This window comes from Tamandua tetradactyla, chromosome 3, assembly GCF_023851605.1.
Source record: "Tamandua tetradactyla isolate mTamTet1 chromosome 3, mTamTet1.pri, whole genome shotgun sequence".
NCBI classification, from domain to species: domain Eukaryota; kingdom Metazoa; phylum Chordata; class Mammalia; order Pilosa; family Myrmecophagidae; genus Tamandua; species Tamandua tetradactyla.
Window position 1 is genome coordinate 75738389 of NC_135329.1, and position 16638 is coordinate 75755026.

At 42.0% G+C, this 16638-nt stretch overlaps 1 pseudogene; it reads left to right on the plus strand.

Moving 5' to 3' along the window:
* LOC143675645 (olfactory receptor 5D13-like) lies at positions 1-1215 on the plus strand (annotated as a pseudogene).
* Positions 1216-16638: the final 15423 nt, after the last annotated feature.

The window sequence follows — 16638 nt, forward strand, 5'->3', positions numbered from 1 at the left end:
ATGCAACAGTGCCACCAAATGTTCACAACAACATTATTTATGGAGACATACTATACCTTTCAAAGGTCCTCATTTTATTGGCTTAATTCAACTTTTGTTTCTCTGGATCAACTTTCCTATTTTGTCCACAGGAACCAAGGAAATCAGAGTGCTGGATCCACATTCATCCTCTTGGGGTTCTCAGAATACCCAAACCTACAGATGCACCTCTTCTTTTGATTCCTGACCATCTACACAATCACTGTGGTGGGAAATCTGAGCATGATTGTCATCATTAGTATCAATCCTAAACTTCAGACCCCCATGTACTTTTTCATGAGCCATTTGATCTTTGTTGACTTCTATTACTCCACAGTTGTTACACCTAAACTTTTAGAAAACTTGGTTGTGGAAGATGGAACCATCTCCTTCACAGGGTGCATCATGCAGTTCTTTGCATGCATTTGTGTAGTGACAGGAACATTCATGTTGACAGTGATGGCCTATGACCATTTTGTGGCAGTTTGTAACCCTCTGCTCTACACTGTTGCAATGTCCCAGAAGCTGTGTTGTTTCTTGGTTGCTTCCTCATACTCCTGGGGTATAGTGTGCTCCCTAATACTTACCTACTATTTATTGGAATTATCTTCATAGGGAATAATATCACAAATAACTTTGTCTGTGAACATGCTGCAATTGTGGCTGTGTCCTGCTCTGACCCCTACACTAGCCAGATGATTATTTTAGTGACTGCCACATTCAATGAAATCAGCAGCTTGATGATCATTCTTATTTCCTATTCTTTCATTTTCATCACTGTCATGAAGATGACTTCACCTGGGGAGGCACCATAAAGCCTTTTCCACATGTGTCTTGCACCTAACTGCCATTACCATCTTCCATGGAACTATCCTTTTTCTCTACTGTGTTCTTAACTATAAAAGCTCATGGCTCATGGTCAAGGTGGCCTCTGTCTTTTACACAGTGATCACAGTGATCATTCCTATGCTGAACCCTCTGATCTATAGCCTCAGGAACAAAGATGTGAAGGCAACAATCCATAAATTAATCCATGCCAAATTACTTTGTTACAAAATGCAAAGTTTGTTCAAGATGTACTTATTCATTTTCAAGAACCACCTGGGCAATCACCCAAGACTTCCAGTCATTTTAATTATTCAAAGTTCAATTTCAAATAACAAAGCAATAACTGTATCTAATGTAACTCCCAGTTGACTGATCACTCAACATCTGTCTAAAGATGTATAAATTTACTGTGAAATCATAAGTAACAATTAAAGCCTGGGACATTTAAATTGTCTCTAGACTCAGAGTTTTGTATGTAAAGACTTTTGAGTTAGTGTGCATAAACATAAGGTTATCCAGGGAAACCTTCTGTTCTTTTGAAATCATTCAGAGAATGGGTTTATGGTGATAATTTGAAAATGTGCATCTTATCATGAATGAAGATAGATCATAGTAAAATATAATAAACTAAGAGCTAATAAACATTTAGACATTCAATAATACATTATAAAATACAAGTATGATTTAGTTAAATTTCATTTGCTATTACAAACTGTATTTGCCCTCTATACATTAAGACAACAAAAATAAAATTAAAAAACTGAACGCTTTAGGAATCACTATCTATAGCTTGAATTTGTTATTCATGACAATCTTGAGTTTTGTATAACTTTGCTATTGATAATTTGCTATTGATGCATAACTAAAATAGCAAAATTTCAATGCTCTGCAACACTAGTATTTTATTATTCTTAAGAATAATAAAAATGAATAAGTATTCTTGAACAAACTTTACATTTTATAGCAGCATAATTTGGTATGGATTAATCTAGGTTAACTGGGCAGCTCTGCCAATATCAGCTGAAACATCTGGTTCAATGGATCTAGTCTTGACTCCACTGGTGAACTCACCTCTACTGTATAGATCTGCTTATTGATTGGGCAGCAATTCCACATGAATTTGAGAATTTTTAGCTGCTTGGGTTTTGATAGGAATTATCCTGAATCTTTAGATCTCTTTGGATAGTACTGACAATTTAAGAATATTATGCCTGTAATCTGTGAGCATAATATGCCTTTCCATTCATTAGGTCTTTCTTTTCTTTCAGCAATGTTTTTTTTTCCCACAGTACATGTCTTTCTCCTTCTTGGTTAAATTTACTACTAGATATTTTATTCTTTTTAGAAGGTGATGTAAATAAAGTTATTTCCTTGTTTCATTTTCATATGGTTCATTGCTAGTATATACAAAAGCAACCAATTTTTCCACATTGATCTTGTATCCTGCAATTTTGATGAATGTGTTTCTTAGCTCCAGTAGCTCTCTTTTAGAATCATTGAGATGGCCTCTCTCCATATATAAAATCCTGATATCTGTCAACATAGATAGATCTCTTTTTTTTTTTTTTTTTTTTTTTTTTTAAAGGAAAGACAGAGAGAAGGAAGGAAGGATAGAAGGAAGGAAGGAAGGAAGAAAGGGAAACATTTTTAAACATTTTCTTGTTTTATTGTATTCTGTTTCTCCGTTTTTGTTACATGGGCTGGGGCCGGGAATCGAACCGAGGTCCTCCGGCATAGCAGGCAAGCACTTTGCCCGCTGAGCCACCGCGGCCCGCCCATAGATAGATCTCTTGAATTTGTCATAATAAAAAATTAAAAATTATATTTATTTCTGAAGCATCAGGTTTCTAATTTTTATTTTTTGTTGTCATAATATACAGGGAGCAAATAAACTTTATATAAACAAATAAAATCTAATCAAACCATATTTGCCTAATTACTCTGTGTACTGGTTTGAAAGGATGTGTGTACCCTAGAAAAGCCATGTTTTAATCAAAATCCCATTTCATAAAGGTAGAATAATCCCTATTCTATACTGTATGTTTGAAACCATAATCAGATCATCTCACTGAAGATGTGATTTAATAAAGAGTGGTTGTTAAACTGGATTAGATGATGACATGTCTCCACGTATTTGGGTGGGTCTTGAGAAGTTTCTGGAGTCCTATAAAAGAAGAAACATTTTGAAGAATGAAGGAGATTTGGAGAGAACAGAGAATGCTGCAGCACCATGATGCAGAGAGTCCATGAGCCAGCAATCTTTGGAAATGAAGAAGGAAAATGTCTCCCAGGGAGCTTCATGAAACTGGAAGCCAGGAGAGAAAGCTAGCAGATGATGCTGTGTTTGCCATGTGCACTTCCAGCTGAGAGAGAAGCCCTGACTGTGTTCACCATGTTCCTTCTCACTTAACAGAGAAACCGTGACCTTCATTGACCTTCTTGAACCAAGGTATCTTTCCCTGGATGCCTTAGATTGGACATTTCTGTAGACTTACTTTAATTGGAACACTTTCTCAGCCTTAGAACTGTAAACTAGCAACTTACTAAATTCCCCCTTTTAAAAGCCATTCTGTTTCCTGCATATTGCATTCTGGTAGCTAGCAAATTAGAACCCTCTGTCCAGGGAGTCTAGCATGACACTGATTAGCAGTGGTAAAAGTAAGGCATTCTTGACTTGTTTTCAGTCTTAGAGGGAAAGCTTTCAATTTTTCACCATGGAATATGATATTAATGGTGAGGTTTTTACAGATGACCATCATCACATTGAGGTAGTTTTCTTGAGTTTCTTTATCATGAGAGGATGCTGAATTTTGTCAAATGCCTTTTTGCAACAGTTCAAATGATCATGTATTTTTTTAGTTTTCCTCCCTTCATTTTTATTAATGTGATATGTTATAATGATTGATTTTATTATGTTGACTCACCATTGTATTCTTGGGATAAATCTCACTTGGTCATATGTGCATAATACATTGAATATGTTCTTGGGTTCAATTTTCAAGTATTTTTTTTATTATTTTTAAATCATATTCATAAGGGGTATTGGTAGACATTTTCTTTTCTGTGGAGAGCCGCCTCCCGGGTCTGGCCTAGTGGACACGCTGCGGCCTGCTCTAGAGTTCCCCCCGCCCATCGAGTGAGTCAAGATGGCGCCCGCATCCTGTTTCCGCGTATGACGCACGCACCCACCAACCCTATCTTCCAATCACCTCTGTATACGTGGCACTAACCTATTGGGTTTGGGCACAGTATATAAGAGGTTACCCGGACAGGGTGGGTGGAGACGACCCATAGGGAGCCGTACCTGACGGCCGCATAGAGGTTGTTCCCCCGCGGGGTATTCTGTCCCGCGCGGAATTTGTAACAGAGCTTGCAAGCTTAGCTCCAGTAAAGGTCTGTGCTCACAACTGCAGCGTGTCTCGAACCCGTGTCTGTCACTTGAGTCGGTTTGTCTGTGTCTGTCTCTCTCTCCCTCCTGTTCCCTCCGCCGGCCGGGGATCAGAAGCTGAGCGAGACGGCGCCGGACAAGTGGTGGCCCGTACGGGGACCCTCCTCTCTCGACACCTCTTCTGCAAGGAGAGCCGTACTGTCTCTTCTTGAACTGAGAAGGACGTGCATCCTGAGCTCGCAGCGGACTTCCCGCGCCTGATCACCGCGAGAAGGTGAGTACTTCTTATTACGTGAGAGTTAAGGCCCGTGGGCTTTCAGGTAGCCCCGGGGACTCGGAAGAGCTCTCCGAGTGATTAAAGTACAGTGCCGACTGCAAACATGGGGCAGTCCGGAAGTTCACCTTTGTTAGCTCCCTTAAAGACCCTTTTGAAGCAGCGGGGCATCTCAGTTAAGAAGAGTTCCCTCCTGCGGTTCCTTGACGATGTTGCTACCTTTGCCCCTTGGTTCGCCCATTCCGGTAGCCTCAGCTTGCCTTCTTGGATAAAACTTGGTAACGACATAAATCGGGCGCGCCGGACGGGCCTATGCATGGACCCGATCCTAGTCCCCATCTGGGAGACCGTCCGTGCCTGTCTTGAGACAGAAGCTACGGGCCTTAGTCCATCCCCTGCCCTGCTACAGGCGCGGCACGCGCTTCAAGAGACTCGGTCGGCTTCATCAGCGGACGGCTCCTGTGAAAGTGAGCCGCCCACTTGTAAGCCGCCAGAGTCTGGCGCTAGTTCAGACGACTCTGACTCAGAGTCAGATGGTGACGAGGCCGAGAGTGCAGGCGCACCTCTGCTGATCGATCTGGAGGGGCTCCCGGTCTCGCCCCCGCTGCCCTCCGCCCCGCCCGCGCCTACCGCTGCGCCCCTAGAGACGCGGCGCCTTCCGGTGGATGGTAAGCAAGGGCTCCCTCGAGTGGCAGCATCAGGTAATTCCGTCTGCCCTCCATTGCGAGATCCGGAGCCCCCTGCAGGCTGGTCATGGGAAGGGCAGTTACAGCCGTACCCCCCGCCTGCGTACGCGAGCCCTCGAGACCTTACGTCACCAAGTGATGGAGGGAGACATTTCTGGAAATGGAACCCCTTTTCAGCCTTTAGACCTTTCGGTATGATGGGTGGTTACCAGCCGCTTAAGCCAGAACCAGTCTCAGAGATGTACCCGGTTATTGTCAATCCCCAAGGTAATAACCAGTATGAGCCATATGATTACAAAATTTTAAGGGAATTGAGGCAAGCTGTCCATCAGTATGGCCCCAATGCTCCTCTTACCTTGAATATGGTTGAAAACCTTTCCACCCTGAATCATACGCCCGCAGATATATATCAGCTGGCCCGTGCTTGCTTGCCCCAGGGCCGATACATAGATTGGAAAGCATGGTTCGAAGAGTTAGCGGAGGAGCAAGCTGCGAAAAACGCAGCGGGGAGACATGGCGGATGGAATGCAGATATGCTATTGGGGAAAGGTGCCCACTCCCAGAATCAAACAGGGTTCCCTCAAGAAGTCTACGCCCAGATTTTCCGTTGTTTCGTAGGAGCCTGGAAAAAGCTGACAGGTGAGGGAGAGGCTCAAGCCTCACTCAGCAACATACATCAGGGCCCCACAGAACCCTTCGTGGATTTTGTAGCCAAAATGCAAACTGCGGCTGAGAGAATTTTCTCAGATCCAGGAGTGGCAGAGACTGTAGTTAAACAAATGATATTTGAGCAGTGCAACAAGGAATGTAAAGTCATCCTAGTACAAAACAGGGGAAAAAGCCTGACGGATTGGGTTCGGCTCTGTAGAGATGCTGGTAGCCCGTTAACCAATGCAGGTCTAGCTGCCATGCTAGCCAGCTCCTTACAAGTAGCTACAAAGAAACCCAAAGACTTAGGAACAAGACCAAAGGGATGCTATCATTGTGGCCAGTCGGGACACATTAAAAGAAACTGTCCCAATAAAGGCCAACCGCCTGCTACCCAACAATTTGATAGACCGTGTGCGGTAACCAGGCTATGTGGCCGTTGCCACAAGGGACCCCATCGCGCAGAAGACTGTAGGTCAGCCTTCAATGCGCAGGGTGTGCGCCTTTCTGGCCGTCCTGAACAGGACCCAAAAAACGGGCAGAGGGGGTCCACCCTTTCGGTGGACCCCCCTGCATGCCATCCGGCGACACAACACCCGTTCAAATTCGCGCATCCCCTGGATCAGCAGGACTGGACCTCTGTGCCACCTCCAGACTCGTACTGACCCCCTCCATGGGTGTCCAGTTGATAGGGACCTCCTTTAAAGGGCCCTTACCAACGAAGACTGTTGGGCTTATAATAGGGAGGGCATCCACAGCCCTGAAAGGACTAACAGTTATACCAGGCATTGTAGATTCAGATTTTACAGGTTACGCCCAAGTTATGGTACAGTCTCAGCAGGGTACTCTGGTCATCGCAAAAGGTGATAAGCTGGCACAGCTTCTGCTCTTGCCCAGCTTACATACATCCTTTCCGAGCAGACCCAGACAGAGAAGAGATAAGGGATTTGGGTCTTCTGGAGAAGTTTTTGAGGGCCTCCATATGTCTCTGGAGTCTCGACCCATGCTGACTATTAAGGTACAAGGCAGACCCTTCATGGGCCTGCTAGATACCGGGGCCGATCGGTCGATCATAAGACAACAGGAATGGCCCTCCGCCTGGCCGACGTGCAAGGCGGAGGACACCATTAGAGGAATAGGCCAGGTCTCAGCACCCATGCTGAGTGCTGCTGCCCTTCAATGGGCAGATGAGGAAGGACATCAAGGTAGTTTTCAGCCTTATGTGTTAGCCCTGCCCATTTCTTTGTGGGGAAGAGACATTCTAACCCAGATGGACGTTACTTTGACCAGCGGCTGTTCCCCAACCTCTAAGCGCTTGTTAAAAGGAATGGGATATGTCCCTGGCAAAGGCTTAGGAGCCTCATTGCAGGGGCGCGCAAGGCCTATACAAGCTGTCTCCAATTCTGACAGACGAGGCCTGGGTTTTTCCTAGGGGCCACTGAGGAGAGATTCCCACCCACACCTATAAAACTAAGGTGGAAAACTAAGACTCCAGTCTGGGTGCCTCAGTGGCCCTTATCACAGGAAAAACTCTCAGCATTACACACTCTAGTGTCAGATCAGCTAAAAAAGGGCCACATCATTCCCTCCACATCACCTTGGAACACCCCTATTTTTGTCATAAAGAAAAAATCAGGCAGATGGAGATTGTTACATGATTTAAGAGCCATTAATAATTGCATGGAGTCCTTAGGACCTGTTCAGATGGGGTTGCCCCTTCTCTCAGCTCTGCCAGAGCATTGGCCTATTTTCATCTTAGACATCAAAGACTGCTTCTTTTCTATCCCACTTCACCCTGAGGATACCCCAAAATTTGCTTTTACTGTGCCCTCTCTAAATCAAGAGGAGCCCTGTCACCGTTTTGAGTGGACAGTCCTGCCCCAGGGCATGACTAATAGCCCTACCATGTGCCAACTGTATGTTGCTACAAAGCTGGCCGATACTCGGCGACAGTTCCCCCAAGTAAAAATCCTTCATTATATGGATGACATCCTGCTGACTCATGAAGATACAGATCTCCTTGAGACAGTTCTGTCACACCTAGTCCTTACACTTAGAAAAGCCCACTTAGAAGTAGCCCCTGAAAAGATCCAAATGACAGAGATCGCCACCTTCCTGGGGACCAAACTTACGCCTACTCATGTCTCCCCCCAAAAGGTGTCTCTCAGGCTAGATAACATACACACCCTCAATGACTTGCAAAAACTCATGGGGGATATAAATTGGATTCGCCCGTATCTAAAATTACCCAATGCCGAATTAATGCCTTTATTTAACTTACTAAAAGGAGATTCGAACATAACTTCACCCTGGCACTTCACCCCCGAGGCGAGGCAAGCACTATACCGAGTAGAACAGGCACTCAGCAGCGCCGCTTTAAAGAGAATAAATCCCAACGAGCCTTTTGAAGCCTGCCTGCTGCCAACAGAGTCACAGCCCACGGCGGTGCTGTGGCAACAGGGACCATTACTCTGGATCCATCCCGGAGTTTCTCCAAAAAAGATTTTAGAGCATTACCCTACCGCAGTTGCAGAACTAGCCCTAGAAGCCATCAAGAAGGCCATACAACATTTTGGCCAACCACCCAAAAACCTCAGGGTGCCTTACTCTCTCCAGCAAATTGAAGTACTTACCGGGTGCATAGATCAATGGGCCGTTCTCCGGTGCACCTTTTTGGGATGTATTGACAGTCAATACCCTAAAGACCCCCTCTTACAATTTGTTACCCGACATCCAGTGATCTTTCCCAAAGTGACTTCGCCTAAGCCACTAGCGAGCGCCCTCACCGTGTACACGGATGGCTCCAGCTCCGGTACAGGGGCGTATTGTGTGGAAGGGGACACTCCCAAAACAGTATTTTTTCAATCACAAAAACCTCAGTGGGTTGAATTGCAAGTCATTATTACAGTCCTGAAAGAGTTTCCTGGCCCCCTGAATATTATCTCTGATTCCATTTATGTCGTAAATTCTCTACAAATTTTAGAAACTGTGGGCATTATAAAATGTTCCTCCACAGTGAGCACATTCTTTCTCGAGCTTCAAGAGACAATACGTGCTAGACAACATCCCTTTTACACAACTCATATTAGGGCCCATACAGGCCTGCCTGGTCCCATGACACAAGGAAATCACATAGTAGATGTGGCCACTCGACAGCCACACGTCTTCCCCGCGCTGACACCATATCAGCAAGCCCGAGAGTTCCATGCCAAATTTCATATCAATGCAGGTACCCTAGCTAAGCGGTTTAGTATTCCGCGTGCAGCGGCTAGAGATATAGTCCGAGCCTGCAGGGATTGTGCAGAACAAAGAGCAGTCCCTTCGGTTGGAGTTAACCCTAAGGGCCTCATCCCAGGAGACATTTGGCAAATGGATGTCACTCATCATTCAGAGTATGGTAAAATTAAATACCTGCATGTGTCAGTAGACACATGTTCTCAGATATTATTTGCCTCTGCTGAGACAGGAGAAAAAGTCCACCAAGTCATTGCACACTGCCTTGCCGCTTGGGCAGCGTGGGGTAAGCCAAAAATATTAAAGACAGATAATGGACCTGCTTACACCAGTAGAACCTTCCAAAAATTTTGTGATAATATGGAAGTACAATTAAAACATGGCATCCCTTACAACCCTCAAGGACAAGGAGTCATTGAGAGAGCTCACAGGTCTCTCAAAGACTTACTAAAGAAACAGAAAGGGGGAATAGGTCACGGCCTGTCCCCAAAGGCTCAACTGTCTATAGCCTTGTTTACGTACAATTTTTTAAATGAAAATTCACAGGGAATGACACCTGCCCTTCAACACACCACTCCGAGTCCTCCACATAGAGGTCTAGTCCGATGGAAGGATGTCCTGTCGGGACAGTGGCAAGGCCCTGACCCCGTGCTCAGCTGGGCCAGAGGCTCTGTTTGTGTTTTTCCCCAGGAGCCAGGACGTCAACCAGTGTGGGTTCCGGAAAGACTGGTGAGAACCGTGACATCACCCGAGGAGGCCAAGGAGCTGTTGCCCAAAAAACCAACAAGCCTTCAACCTGAACCATCAGATCAGGCCTCCAACTCTGCTGATGACGGCGGCGACTGACGAGATGGCAACGAAAACGCCGGTCACCCTTCGACTGTTTAGAAGGGGGACCAGTTTTAATACCCCCCGCTCTCCCAACAGGTGGAATCAGACCTTAAAGTGCTTGGGAAGATCAAGTTAACCCCCGTTGCCTTCGACCTTTCCAAACTGGGCGAGACTGTACAAAGTCTGTGGAACCGAGTCACCTCTTGGTTCTCTTGGCCCAATTTGACTACTTGGATTCTCGTAGCGGTGGGACTATTAGTGGGATTAGTCACTGTTAAATGCTTGTTAGAACGCTTGTTCCAGACACAGCAGCAATTGCGTGTTACTACCATGTTGGCTATGTCACTCGCCCCTGGTGCTCCTGACAACGACCGCCCTGCTGCCCAGTCCCCCATTTCACCGTATGACCCATCCCGGCCACTCAGGGCGGGACGCTCGAAAGCAAGACCCGCTGCAAGGCCCATGGCTGTGTCCCGGGTATAAAAGGCGGCACCAGCAGTCATAATTTTGGTCGTAGGCTGATCTCTTAGGCGAAGTCGCAGTCCTGGCCAGACTAGACTCCAGCCATTGCACAGAGACACCTAGCGACACTCTCGATTCTGGTTGCCGCTCTCCTGCCCCCCCTCATAACCCAGTTGCGAGGTGAAGCACTGCAGGGAGAGTCACGTGGTTTCCAGCTCACGGGCTCTCCGGTCTCTATATGAGGTGGCATTCTGGTTGGTGCCTAGCAAGCCTAGTCCAGACTCCCCAAAGCACCAAAACATGTAGTGGGCCACTCAGGCCCACGGGAGCACACTCATCAATGGAGACACTGGGTCAAAATAAATAAAAAAAGGGGAGATGTGGAGAGCCGCCTCCCGGGTCTGGCCTAGTGGACACGCTGCGGCCTGCTCTAGAGTTCCCCCCGCCCATCGAGTGAGTCAAGATGGCGCCCGCATCCTGTTTCCGCGTATGACGCACGCGCCCACCAACCCTATCTTCCAATCACCTCTGTATACGTGGCACTAACCTATTGGGTTTGGGCACAGTATATAAGAGGTTACCCGGACAGGGTGGGTGGAGACGACCCATAGGGAGCCGTACCTGACGGCCGCATAGAGGTTGTTCCCCCGCGGGGTATTCTGTCCCGCGCGGAATTTGTAACAGAGCTTGCAAGCTTAGCTCCAGTAAAGGTCTGTGCTCACAACTGTAGCGTGTCTCGAACCCGTGTCTGTCACTTGAGTCGGTTTGTCTGTGTCTGTCTCTCTCTCCCTCCTGTTCCCTCCGCCGGCCGGGGATCAGAAGCTGAGCGAGACGGCGCCGGACACTTTTCCTAAAATGTCTTTATCTGACTCTGATAAGACTATGCTGGCATTAAAGTATGAATTAGAAAGTGTTCCCTCCCCTTAATTTTTTAGAAAATTTGAGGATTGGGATTAATTCTGATCTGAATGCTTGTTAGAATTTACCAGTGTAATAATCGATCTGTTACAGTTTTTTCTTAGTTGGGAAGTTTATGGTTACTGATTCATTATGTTTACTTGTTGTTGTTTTGTTGAAATTTTCTCTCTTTTTGAGTCAGTTTAGAAAATTTGTGTGTTTCAAGGAATTCTCCATTTTTCATAGATAATAAAATTAGCTGGTGCTGTATTACTATTCATAATACTCTCTTATCTTTTTTATTTCTGTTAGATCACTAACAATGATTTACTTTCATTTCTAATTTTAGTCAGTTGTATCTTCTATGCGTTTTTTTTTTCAAGTGGCGATATTAAAGCCTAAATTTCCCTCTGATTGCTGCCTTTGTTAGATCCCATACACTTCAGTGTGTTGTGTTTTCATTTTCATTCATCTATATTCATATTCAACTTCCAATTGTGATTTCTTCTTTGACCTATTTGATGTTGAATAGTGTTCTCTTTAATTTTCACACATTTAGTATTTTCCAGTTAACCTTCTCTCATTGATTTCCAGCTTCATTTCATTTTAGTCTTAGAAAATACATGGTATGATTCAAAACTTTGATTGAGATTTGCTTTGAGACTTAGTATAGGATATATCCTGGAGAATGATTTCTATACACTTGAGAAGAATGAGTTTTCTGATGTTCATGTGTGGAGAGTTTTATATATACCTGTTAGGTCTAGTTTATTTATAGTGATGTTCAAATCCTCTATTTCCCTATTGATTATCTGTCTAGATAGTTTAATCTCTATTGAAATTGACACATTGAAGTCTCCTGCTATTACTGAGAATTGCTTATTTCTCCCTTAAGTTATGTCAATGTTCACTTGCTATCTTTTGGAACTCTCTTGTTAGGCAATATATTTTTAAAATGTTATATATTTTTAATGATTCAACCCTCTATTTAACATATAATTAATGATTATATATTGTAATATGTAATATAAAGTGTCTTGTAGCAACTGTGACTTAAAGTGTATTTTGTCTGATGTGAGTTTATCTATGTCAGCTCTCTTTTGGTTAATATTTTTATGGAATATCTTTTACCATCTTTTCCTGTTCACCTTATTTGTCTTTGGAACTAAAGTGACTCTCCTGTAGACAGCATAGAGTTAGAGCATGATTTCTTTTTCTTAATCCATTCTGACAAACCCTGTTCTTTAGTAAATGGAAAGTTTAATAAATTTGCATTTTAAACATTATTGATAAGTCATGACTTACTTCTAATGTTTTGCTGTTCATTTTTTCTATGTCTTATGTCTTCATTGTCCTTCATTTCCAATATTACTGACTCTATTTATACCTAGTTGACCTTTTGTAGTGAACTATCTTGCATAATTTCTCATTCCTTTTGGGTATGTTTTAGATAACTTGTTTGAGGGTATCATAAGGTATTAACTGTGGATAAGACAGAGGTCACATGCTCACTGCAGAGATATAACAAAGCTGCCTTTGTGGGAAAAGACATCTGATGTCCTGAAATCACTTAAGTGTTGCAAAGGTGCTTGAGTCTGTGAGACTTTTTAACTCATCCAGTCACAAGGAAGCAGGTGGTTCAGCCCAAGCTTCCTCCTTCCCCATTCTTTAGTTACATTTTTTTTACTTTCTTTATCTCATAGCCCTATAAAATAAACAGTGCTGAACATCTCAGAGTCTTTGAGTCTCCATCTGAGCTCAGATTACCACCTGGTTCCAGCTTTAACTACATCTCTGTCTCTTGTGTTTCTTTCTCTGTGGAAATAGACAACTGATGTCCTGAGAAAACTAAAATGCTGCAAAACTGCTTGAGTCTGGGGCAGAAGGAGCCCTTGGGAAACATGAGTAAATTTTGACTAATCTCATCACATGGAAGCAGCTGGTTCAGCTCGTGCTTCCTCCTTCCTCATTCTTTAGTTACATTTTCAACTTTACCTCACAATCATATAAAATACACTGTGCTGAACTTATCGGGGTTCTTTGAGTCTCCATATGAGCTCAGAGTTCCACCTGGTCCAAGCTTTACCTATATCTTTGTCTCTTGTGCTTCTTTCCCAATTTCCCCTTGCCTCCCACCTCCCTTTAGTCCCAGAACTGAGCTGCACTGGTCATGGCAATGGGGCTCATTGTTAATATAATAAACTTATAATAAACTTGTTGGAAGCAATACCATTCTTACTTCAATAGCATATATAAGTCATGCTTTCATACCTGTCTGCCCTTTTTCATGTTGTTTCTATCATGCAATTTATCTTTATAGACCGTATGTTCAAGAACAAAGATTTATAATATTTTATGTAACTGTATTATAATAATATAAAAAGTAAAATGAAGGACTTACTAACTAAAAGTACAATAATACTGACATTCATATTAACTCATGCATCTCCCTTTATTAGAGATCTCTATTTCTTCAAATAGCTTCAATTTCCCATCTATTTTTCCTTTCCTTTTAATCTGAAGAACTCATTTTAGTGTTTTTGTAGGACAGAGGTAGGGGTGAAAAGCTCCCTCAGCTTTCATTTACTTAGGAATGCTTTCATTTCTTCCTCTTTTTTGAAGGAGAGTTTTATGGGGCATAGAATTCTTGATTGACAGATTTTTTCTTTCAACACTTTAAATATGTTGAAATAATTTTTGGTTTCACCTCACACATAAATGAACTGAACTTGAATCCATGTCTCTAATTTGCTCTGGTGATAACAAAATTAATACCAGATCAAAAGAAGTATACACTTGGTCTAGGCTGTATTGGATAATGTTCTTATTCAAAATTCAAAGTTTTAGGTGTCACTAATGTAGGGTACCAGCATGTGAATGTAAAACAAGGGCAAAAAGAAGGGGGTTGCTCCTTTTGGTTTGTTTTTATTCCTGTAAGCTTAGATACAGTAATGACTCTTAGGTTTTGCTAAAGAGAAAAATGTCATTGTAGCTGGGACTTGTTTCTTTCCCACAATGTTCATCATTATGATCATGTAACTGCTTTTCCTTCAAGTTTATGGTTGCATAGAGTTTTTTATGAATATGAATATATCAATTTAGATTAGATTATTGTTCTGAATATGTATATTTTTCCCTCTGCTTACTTCACAGGAGAATTGAACTTCCATTTTCAACTGGGAATGTTAGTGTACATGAAATGAGTAGAGACTTGCAATGTGCTTGTTTATTTCTGCTTGCCCTCCTTTGCTTCTGCCATTATTATAAGAGACCATACTCCAGGTATGCTACTACTCTCAGAAGAAATGGAGTGGGCCATCCTCACTGACCCCTTACCTACAGTGTGACACAGTAATATCAACTCACCCCTAAAGTTTTATGATCAAGAAGCATACATTTAATATTTTCATTAAGATTTTAAGATATTCTATTATGCAGCAGTAGATTAGTGACATAGAAATTGGTAACTGAAGTGAAATACTGCCATAAAACAAAACATAAAAACAGATCTATGGCCTTTACTGTGGGCCAGTCAGCAGCTGGTGAGGAAACATGGAAGAGAAGGAGTCTGGAATGTAAAAACCAAAGCCTTACAATATATTTTTATAAATAGAAGTTTGTTATTCTAGTGAAGGCTAATATATTAGTCTTTTCTTTATGGAGAATATTTTATGTATGCATATTTGTGTGCATAGATGTATATCTTGTTTAAAAAATCCTTTCCTATACTGAAGCATATTCTGAGGCACATTAGCTTATAAAAGTTATGTTTAAGCATGTGTGTATTTCCCTTTGTCATTTTATTACTATTCTAGTTGCTGTATCATTTTGATATATGGCACAATAAGGATATTCAATGATCCCACCTGTGTTAACTGAGAAGCATGACCCTTCCCCACAAATCTGCAGTGTAATCTCCAATAAAAAGCAGTCAATTTAGCAAAGCCTATTTCTGGACTCATGTTCCACTGCACTCTTTATTGTTCCTTACAACAATATCACATTGAATTATTTACCATATGTGCTGGTTTGAAAGGATGTATGTACTCTAAAAAGCCATGTTTTAATCCTAATTCCATTTTGAAAAAGGCAGCCATTTCCTTTAATCCCTATTCAGTACTGTATGAGACTATAATTAGATCATCCCCCTGGAGATGTGACTCAATCAAGAGTGATTATTAAACTGGATTGGGTGGGATGTCTCCACCCATTCGGGTGGGTCTTGATTAGTTTATGGGAATACTATAAAAGAGGAAACATTTTGGAGAAAGTAGAGATTCTGAGACAGCAGAATGACATAGTCATGAGAAACAAAGAATTTGGAAATGAAGAATGAAAATGCCTCCTGGGGAGCTTCATGAAACAGGAAGCCAGGAGAAGAAGCTAGTAGATGATGCCATATTCACCATGTGCTCTTCCAGATGAGAGAGGAACTATGACCATGTTCACCATGTGCCTTTCCAGATGAGAGAGAAATTCTGACTATGCTCACCATGTGCCTTTCCACTTGAGAGAGAAACCCTGAACTTCAATGGCCTCCTTGAACCAAGCTCTTTTTCCCTGGATGCCTTAGATTGGACATTTCTATAGAATTGCTTAATTGGGACATTTCCATGGCCTATAAACTGAACTTGCAACTTATTAAATTCCCCTTTTTAAAAGCCTTCTGTTTCTGATATATTGTATTCAGGCAGCTAGCAACCGAGAACACCATAGATTTAAACTAGTCTTGATTTTTTAATCAAACAAAGCCTTATGATTTCATTTTCCTCTGAATATTTTATCAAATCAAAGGAAAATAGTAACAATAATAATAAAAACAATTTGATTTTTTATTGGAATTGAATGGATTGAATAAAATATATCTGGGAAGAATGGTCACATTTATAACATTAATTCTCTTTAACCTGTAAATATAGTAGAACTCTAGGTACAATTTAAATCCCCTTAATATATTTTTTTAATCATATATTTAAAGAAATTAAACTATTTCTTATGATTTTTTCCAGGTATCTGTTATATTTAATACTATTATAAATATTTTATTTTTTTTAATTTTCATTTTTAGGATGCTCATTTGCAAACATACAATTAATTTTTATATATTTTTTATTTATTTAGCAACCTTGGAAATCTCTTATCTAAGTGTTATTTTAAATTGTTTCTGTAAAATGTCATATACTATGAAAAAATGATTTAATGTTTGTTTTTGCTTTGCCATAAATATTCTCCTCCTATCTATCTATACTTATAGGTACCAATATGTTTACCCAATCATGCTGTTTAAAACTTTCAGTATAATGACTGTCAAAAAAAAGAAAGCTGGCAATATCATCTTGTGTTTTCAAAAAGAAATCATTTGTTTCACTATT